This window comes from Chiloscyllium plagiosum, unplaced genomic scaffold (genome assembly GCF_037043375.1).
Source record: "Chiloscyllium plagiosum isolate Xiang-an unplaced genomic scaffold, Cpla_swu_hap1 HiC_scaffold_13, whole genome shotgun sequence".
Lineage (NCBI taxonomy): Eukaryota > Metazoa > Chordata > Chondrichthyes > Orectolobiformes > Hemiscylliidae > Chiloscyllium > Chiloscyllium plagiosum.
The window spans coordinates 117,137,158-117,145,489 of record NW_028270151.1 but is presented as its reverse complement, the minus strand read 5'-3'; positions in this window follow the sequence as shown (position 1 = coordinate 117,145,489).

Here is an 8,332-nt window from a genome sequence, read left to right as displayed (position 1 = left end):
ATCTTCCCACAATAACAGCGATTTTCAACAATGACATCTCTATCTCCTGTATCATAATGGATTCTTGAAATCCACAATCTGTCCATATCCAATTGGACGAAGATCTGGACAAAGTCCAGACATGGATTGAGAAGTTTGGAAGAAGATTTGTAGCTCGGGTGCTCATTGTTGTGGTTCTGTTCGCCAAGCTGGGAATTTGTGTTGCCGACGTTTCGTCCCCTGTCTCGGTGACATCCTCAGTGCTTGGGAGCCTCCTGTAAAGCGCTCCTGTGATGTTTCCTCCGGTATTTATAGTGATTTGTTTCTGCCGTGTCCGGTTGTCAGTTCCAGTTCTCCGCTGCAGTGGCCGCTATATTGGGTCCAGGTCGATATGCTTACTGATTGAATCTGTGAATGTGTGCCATGCCTCTAGGAATTCCCTGGCTGTTCTCTGTTTGGCAACACATGTTGCTTCTCATCTGAGTGTGTGGCTACTAAGGAAATTACCAAATCAACAACAAAATAGATGAACAAATCAACGGCACACCCATGGGCTCACCCATCATTGGATCATAGCAGAAGCGGTAATGCAAAGGGTAGATCAAACAGTCTTTCCGCAAATTCAACCCAAACTCTGGGTCAGATATGTAGATGATACCTTTGTAATAATTAAAAACACAGAAATAGAGAACACATACCGGATCATCAACGCCACACTCACAGGAATCCGATTCACTGGAGAGAAAGAAAAGGATAACCAACTCCCATTCCTAGACGTGATGGTACAGAGAACACCGAATGGAGAATCCACCACAAAGGTGTACAGGAAAGCCACACACACAGACCAAGTCCTAAACTACGAAAGCAAATACCCCAACACACACAAAAGAAGTTGAATCAAGACACTGTTCAAAAGGGCAACAACACACTGCAGTACACCAGAACTGCAAAAAGAGAAAGAAGAATACCTATACAATGTATTCGCCAAAAACAGATACCCCCGCAATTTCATCAACAGATGCCTAAGCGAAAGACACCGGAATGAGGACATACCACAATCCAAAGGACTTGCCACACTACCATACATCAAAAAACATTTCTGACCTGACAGCCAGACTACTGTAACCACTAGGTCTCATAACAGCACACAAACCAACAGCCACTCTCAGACAACAACTCACCAGGACGAAGGACCCGATACTGAGCATGGGCAAAACCAATGTAGTGTACAAGATCCCATGCAAGGACTGCACAAAACACTACGTAGGACAAACAGGAAGACAGCTAACGATCCGCATCCATGAACACCAACTAGCCACGAAACGACAAGACCAGCTATTCTTAGTAGCCACACACTCAGATGACAAGCAACTTGAGTTCGACTGGGACAACATTACTATTATAGGATAAGCCAAACAGAGAACAGCCAGTTAATTCATAGAGGTATGGCACTCATCCACAGACTCAATCAATAAGCACATCGACATGGATCCAATATACCGGCCAATGCAGCGGACAGGTGGAACTGACAACTGGAAGCGGAAGACACAAATCACGATAAATGCCGGAGGAAATATCACAGGAGCGCTTCACAGGAGGCTCCCAAGCACTGAGGATGTCACCGAGACTGGGGACGAAACGTCTGAACACAAATTCCCAGCTCGGCGAACAGGACCACAACAATGGATTGAGAAGCCATGTATAAGATTTACGTCAAATAGTTGATAGGCAAAATCATCTCCATTAATACACTCTTTCACCACTGTCCCATGACATGTAATTGTGTTCCCATTACTAACCCTTTCATGGTCAGTATCCTAGAGTTGCTATTCACCAGAATTTCAACATGGCTCGCAACGAAAATACAGTGACTACAAGAGCATGTTAGTAAACAATAATACTGCCGTCTGCAACTCAACTCCTGACTCTCCCCAGATCCTGTCTATCATCTACATGGAGATGGAAGCGAGGAAGCATGGGGAAATAAGTAGTGATGTCTTGAAAGCTGTCTATGTTGGTCAAGGACAGTATTGAAGTTGCAGAAATGATGTTTGTGGACTCGTCCATTGAGGTAGTATGGCCTTGGGTTAAAAACAGGAAAAAAGAGTTCATCCTGTTGGGAGTTTTCTCTAAGCCTCCGAATAATTCCAGGGATGTAGTGGACAGCATAGCAAAGATGATTCTCGATAGGAGTGAGAGACACAGGATGGTTGTCATGGGGGTCTTCAACTTTTAAAATATTGACTGGGAACAGTACAGTACGAGTAATATAAATGGGTCAGTTTTTTTGTCCAGTGTGTGCAGGAGGGCTTCCTGACACAATATGCAGACAGGCCAACAGGGGGCGAAGCCACATTAGATTTGGTACTGGACAATGAGCCCCGCCAGGTATGAGACTTGGAAGTAGGTTAGCACTTTTGTGATACCGATAACAATTCTGTTATGTTTCATTTGGTGATAGAAATGAATAGGTGGATACCACTGAGCAAGAGTTACAGCTGGGGAAAGGCAATTGCGATCGATTAGGCAAGATTTATGAAGCATTGCATGGGGAAGGAAACAGCAGGGGATGGGCACATTAGAAATGTCGAGCTTATTCAAGGAAAAGCTCCTGAGTGTCCTCGATAAGTATGTAAATGTCAGTCAGGGAGGAAGCTGTAGAGTGCGGGAGCCATGGTTTACAAAGGAAGTGGAAACTCTGGTCAAGAGGAAGAAGAAGGCTGATGTTATGATGAGAGAGCTCAGAAGAACCAGGTGGAGGTACGAGAAGTTGTTGGCGGATAGGGTCAGGGTAAACCCTAAGGCTTTCTATAGGTATTTAAGGAATTAATGAATGATGAGATTAAGGTTAGGGCCAATCAAGGATTGTAGTGGGAAGTTGTGCGTGGAGTCAGAGGAGATAGGGGAAGCACTAAATGAATATTTTTCGAATGTATTCACTCTAGAAAACGACATTGTTGTCGAGGAGAATACTGAGATACAGGTTTCTAGACTAGTTTGGATTGAAGTTCCGAAGGACGAGGTATTAGAAATCCTGCGGAGTGTGAAAATATATAACTCCCATGGGCCAGATGGGATGTTTCAACGGAACCTCTTTGAAGACAGTGAGGAGATTGCTGAGCCTCTGGCATTGCTCTTGAAATCGTCATTGTCTTCAGGAATAGTGCCAGAAGACTGGAGGATAGCAAATGTGGTTCCCCTGTTCCGGAAGGGGAGTAGAGACAACCCTGATAATGATAGACCAGTGAGCTGTACTTCAGTAGTTGGTAACATGTTGGAAAAGGTTATAAGAGATAGGATTTGTAATCATTTGAAAAGAATAATTTGATTAGGGATAGTCAGCACGATTTTGTGAAGGATAGGTTGTCCCTCACAAACCTTACTGAGTTCTTTGAGAAGGCGACCAAACAGGTAGATCAGAGTAAACAGGTTGATGTGTTGTATATGAATTTCAGCAAGGCGTTCGATAAGGTTTCCCAAAGAAGGCTATTGTACAAAATGTGCATGAATAGGATTGTGGGAGATACAGCAGTTTGGATCAGTAATTGGCTTGTTGAAACAAGACAGAGGGTGGTGGTTGATGGGAAATGTTCATCCTGGAGTCCTGTTACTCGTGTTATACTGCAAGTGTCGGTGTTGGGTCCACTGCTGTTCATTATTTTAATAAACGATCTGGTTGAGGGCGTAGAAGGGTGGGTTAGTAAATTTGCAGATGACACTAAGTTCGGTGGAGTTGTGGATCGTGAAGAAGAATGTTGTAGGTTACAAAGAGGCATAGATAAGTTGCAGAACTGGTCTGAGAGGTGGAAAATAATGGATAATGCGAACAAGTGTGAGGTGATTCACTTTGGTCTGAGTAACCGGAATGCAAAGTATTGGGCTAATGGTAAGATTCGTGGTAGTGCAGATGAGCAGAGAGATCTCGATGTCCAGGTCCACAGATCCTCGAAAGTTACCACCCAGGTTGACATGGTTGTTAAGAAGGCATACCATGTTATAGCTTATATGAATTGAGTGATCGAGTTCCAGAACCATGAGGTTATGATACAGCTTCCACCCTCCCTCCTAATCCCCCTTCCCAGTTCTCTCTCTCTGTCCTTTCCCATCTGCTCTCCTTTTCTCCACCCACTGCCACTGCTTCTCAACTACCTCCATCACTGTCTCTCTTAACCCTCTCACTCTCCCCTTCCACACACTCTCTCCCCTTCACTACCTGTGCCCACGAGCATGCCCCCTTTCTTTCCTACCCCTCCTCCCACCACTTTTTCACGCCCCATCTCTTCTTCTCTCTCCCTCTCTCCCATCCACTCTCTCCTTCCACTCCTTGCCTCTCTCCTTCTCGCTCTTCGCTCCCTTTCCACTCTTCCATTCTCACTGTCTTCCCTCCCGCTCTCTCCTCCTTCCCGTTCTCGTTGTACCTCTCCATCTCCCGGTCTCTCCCACTCCCTCTCTCTCCTTCAGCCTCACTCCCCGTCCCCTCTCCCAGATACACATCAATGCCTCTATCACTCTCTCTCCCCCTCCTTATCCGCACGCTCCTTACCTCTCCTGAGTCTCATGCTCGATACACCTACCTCTATGTCTCCCATCCCCCTCTTGCTCCCTGACTCTCTCTGTGTCTCTCTCCCTGCCCTGCCCTTCTCCCCCTCACTCTCTGTTTATCTCTTCCCTCTCTCATCCCTCCCAATCTCTTACTTTCCCGTCCCTCACTCTCTCTGCTCCCTCTCTCTCCCGCCTCCATTTCTCTAAGCCCCTACATCACTCTCTCTCATTTTCCTCTCTTTTGCTGTATCTCACTAGCGCACCTCTCTCCGCCTGCCTTTTCCCTCTTTCTGTTGCTCGCGTCACCACTCTCCCGTTCTATCACTGCCCTCCCTCTCTCGCACCCGCTCTCGCTCTCTTTCTCACTCGCCCCTCCTTTTGTCACGAAATCATTCTCTGTCCTCTCTCCCACTTGTCCCTTTCTCACACTCTCCCTTCACCTATGCCTCTCCAGTCTCTCTCACTCCCTTCCCCTCTCTCTCCCTTCCCCTCACTCACCTTCCTCCTCTCTCTCTTCCTCCCGCCTCAGTCTGCATCACTTTTCCTCCCCTCCCCTCTCTCTACCTTCACTCTCTCTCACCCCCCTCTCCCCCTCCTGTCTGCCTCTCCTCACTGCCCTCTGTCTCTACCTCTCCCTCTACCTCTCTCTTTGTTCACCTCCCCCTCTCTGTCACTGCCCTCTCTCCGTCTCTCTCACTCCTTCTTTCACTAACCCTCCCGCTCTCACCCTAAGCTCTCTGACTCTCCCCACATCCGCGCTTCCCCTCTCCATCTATCTATCCCTTCAGCCCTCTCTCTCCTTTCATCACTCTCTCCTCCTGCTCTTTGTTTCTCGCAAAGCTCTCTCTCTCCATCACTCTCCTCGCTCTCTCTATTTCTTTCACTCGCCTCCTTCGTATATTACTCTGCCATCCTCCCTCCAGCCCTCTCTCTGTCCTCTCCTCACTCCCTCTCTCTAATCCCTCCCTCTGCCTCTCTGTCCCTTTCCTCACGCTCCTATTACACTGTTTTTCCCCTTCCCTCCCGTTCTCCTCTCCCCTACCTCTCACTCTCTATCCCGACCTCTCTCTCTCCATTGCCTCTGTTTATTTCTCCCCCTCTCTCTGCCTCTCCCATCTCTCTTGCTCTGTCTTTATTTTCCACTCCCTGTCTCGCTTTCTCTTCCCTCCCACTCTCTCATCTCTTTCCCTGTCTCTTCCCATCGCTCTCATCTCCACTACCATCGTTCTCTCTTTCTCTCTCACTCTGTTGTGGTTCTGTTCGCCGAGCTGGAACTTTGTGTTGCAATCGTTTCGTCCCCTATCTAGGTGACATCCTCAGTGCTTGGGAGCCTCCTGTGAAGCGCTTCTGTGGTGTTTCCTCCGGCATTTATAGTGGCCTGTCCCTGCCGCTTCCGGTTGCCAGTTTCAGCTGTCCGCTGTAGTGGCCGGTATATTGGGTCCAGGTTGATGTGTTTGTTGATGGAATTTTTGGATGAGTTGCATGCTTCTAGGAATTCCCTTGCTGTTCTTTGTTTGGCTTGCCCTATAATGGTAGTGTTGTCCCAGTCGAATTCGTGTTGCTTGTCGTCTGCGTGTGTGGCTACTAAGGATAGCTGGTCGTGGCCTTTCATTGCTAGTTGATGTTCATGGATGCGGATCGTTAGCTGTCTTCCTATTTGTCCTATATAGTGTTTTGTGCAGTCCTCCCCCTCCCTCTCTCTATCTCTCTCTTCCACCTCTCTCGTTTTCTCCTTTCCCCCGTCCTTCTTCCCTTGCCCCTACTTCTTCTGTCAATTCCTATCCATTTCCTCTCTCACCCCTCCTTCGCGCTCTCTACCCCCTCTATCTATCCACCCTCACGCTCTCCCCCTCCCTCTCTCTCGCCTCCGCCACTCGGTCTGTCTCTCACTCCAGCTCGCTAGCACCATCCATCTCTCTCTGTCTATCCACTCCACCTCTCTCTTTCCGCTAAAATATCACTGTCTCTCCCCGACCATACTCTCCCGTTGCCTCTCACTCTCTTTTCCACGCCCCACACTCTACCTACAAACCTCTTATTTCCTCCTCTCTGTCTTGCCTCTCACTTGGTCTCTCCAGATCACCCTCTCCCTATCTCCCTCAGCCTGTCTCTCTAAACCTCCCCCTCACTCTATCTCTCTCTCTCTCTCAAATCTCTCTCTCTGTCACACTCTCTTTCCTTCCTCTATCTAACTCCCCTATCTCTCTATCTTTCTCTGTACCGCCACACTGCCTCTCTCTGCATCCTTATTCTCTATCTCTCCCTCTCTCCTACCAATTCTCTCTCTTTCAACCCTGTCTCTGCACCCCTCTCATTCGCCCTCTAAGTCTTGCCTCTCTCTCGCTCTCTCCCCACTGCCCGGTCTCTTTTTCTTCCTTCCCTCTCTCTCTCCATTACCCCATCCCTTTTCACTCCTCCACATCTATCTCTCCCGTCCTCTATCTTTCTTCTCCCACTTTCACCTTCTCTGTGCCAGGCACCTCCCTCTCACTCAAACCCTCGCTCTAACTCTCCCCTCCATGTCATTCCCCCTTCCTCACTCTGACTCTCCACAACTCGGTCACTCCCCTCAAGCTCACACCTCAACATTTCTACATCACTTTCCGAAATTTCCTTTCCCTCCTCATTCCCTCTATCTCGCTTCTCCCTCTTTCGCGCTCACCTCCCCTCTCCTTCTAACTCCCTCCTCCATCAACCGTTTCTCCCCCTCTCTCCCCATTCTCCTTATCTCCCCTCTTTCTTTCCCCCTCCCACACTATTTTCCCTCCCTCTCTGCCGCTCTCTCTTCCCCTCTCTCTCCCCTCCATTTCCATTTCTCTCCCCTCCTCTCCCCTCACACTCTCTTTATTTACTCTATTCCCTCTCTGTCTCTGTCTCTCCCCTTTGTCTCTCCTGTCTCCCTCTCAACTTCACCCTCTCTCTGCTTCCTCTATCTCTCAGAGAGCGACGCCTCCGTCGTTCTCTCTCCCACTCCTAATACCCGTTCCCTCTAGCACCGGCGTCCCACTTGATACACGCTTCCCTCTATACCCCCTCCCCATCCCTCTGTCGCTCTCCCCGCTGTCTGTCTCTCTCTCCCTGGAGTTCCCTTTCTTCCCCATCCTATCTTTTTATCTCTACCCTCTCCCTTCCCACCCAATTTCTCACGAAATCTGCCCCTCACTTTCCCCACTCCATATCTCCTTGCCTTCCTCCTTCGAAACCACTCACCCTCTCACTCCCTTCCATCTCTTTCTCTGCCTCTCGCTTCCCCGCACATTTCTCCCGCTTTCCACCACTACTTCTCTGTCCCCACTCCATTTCTCTCCCCTTCCCTCTCTCTCACGCGTCTCCCTCTTTTTATCTCTTTCTTGATTGCCCCACTCTGTCTCTACCCTCGCTCTTTTCTTTCTTGCTCCTGTATGTCTTTCCCCCATTCTCCCATCCCTGTCACTCACCCAACCCTCTCTGTCTTTCCCACATCTGCCCCCACTTCCAGCTCTTTTTATCTATACCCGCCCCTCTTTCTCTAACTATCTTCCACGACTGTCTCTTTCCTATCTCTCTCACTCTCACTTACCCCCTCTGCCAGTCCAATCTCTCTCCCACCCACTCTCTCTCTCTCTCTTCCCTTCTCTCACACTTGTCCCCTCTCTGGCTCTCTCTTTCTCCAGCCACCCACTAAATCTCTCTTTATCCAGCTTCCCTCCTTATCTCCTTCCGCCCGCCTCCCTCGCTATTTCTCTTCCCCTCTCTCTGCCCTCCCTCTCAGTGCCTCTCCCTCTCTGCCCACTCTATCTCCCTCCTGTTTATCACTCCCCAACACCTGCCC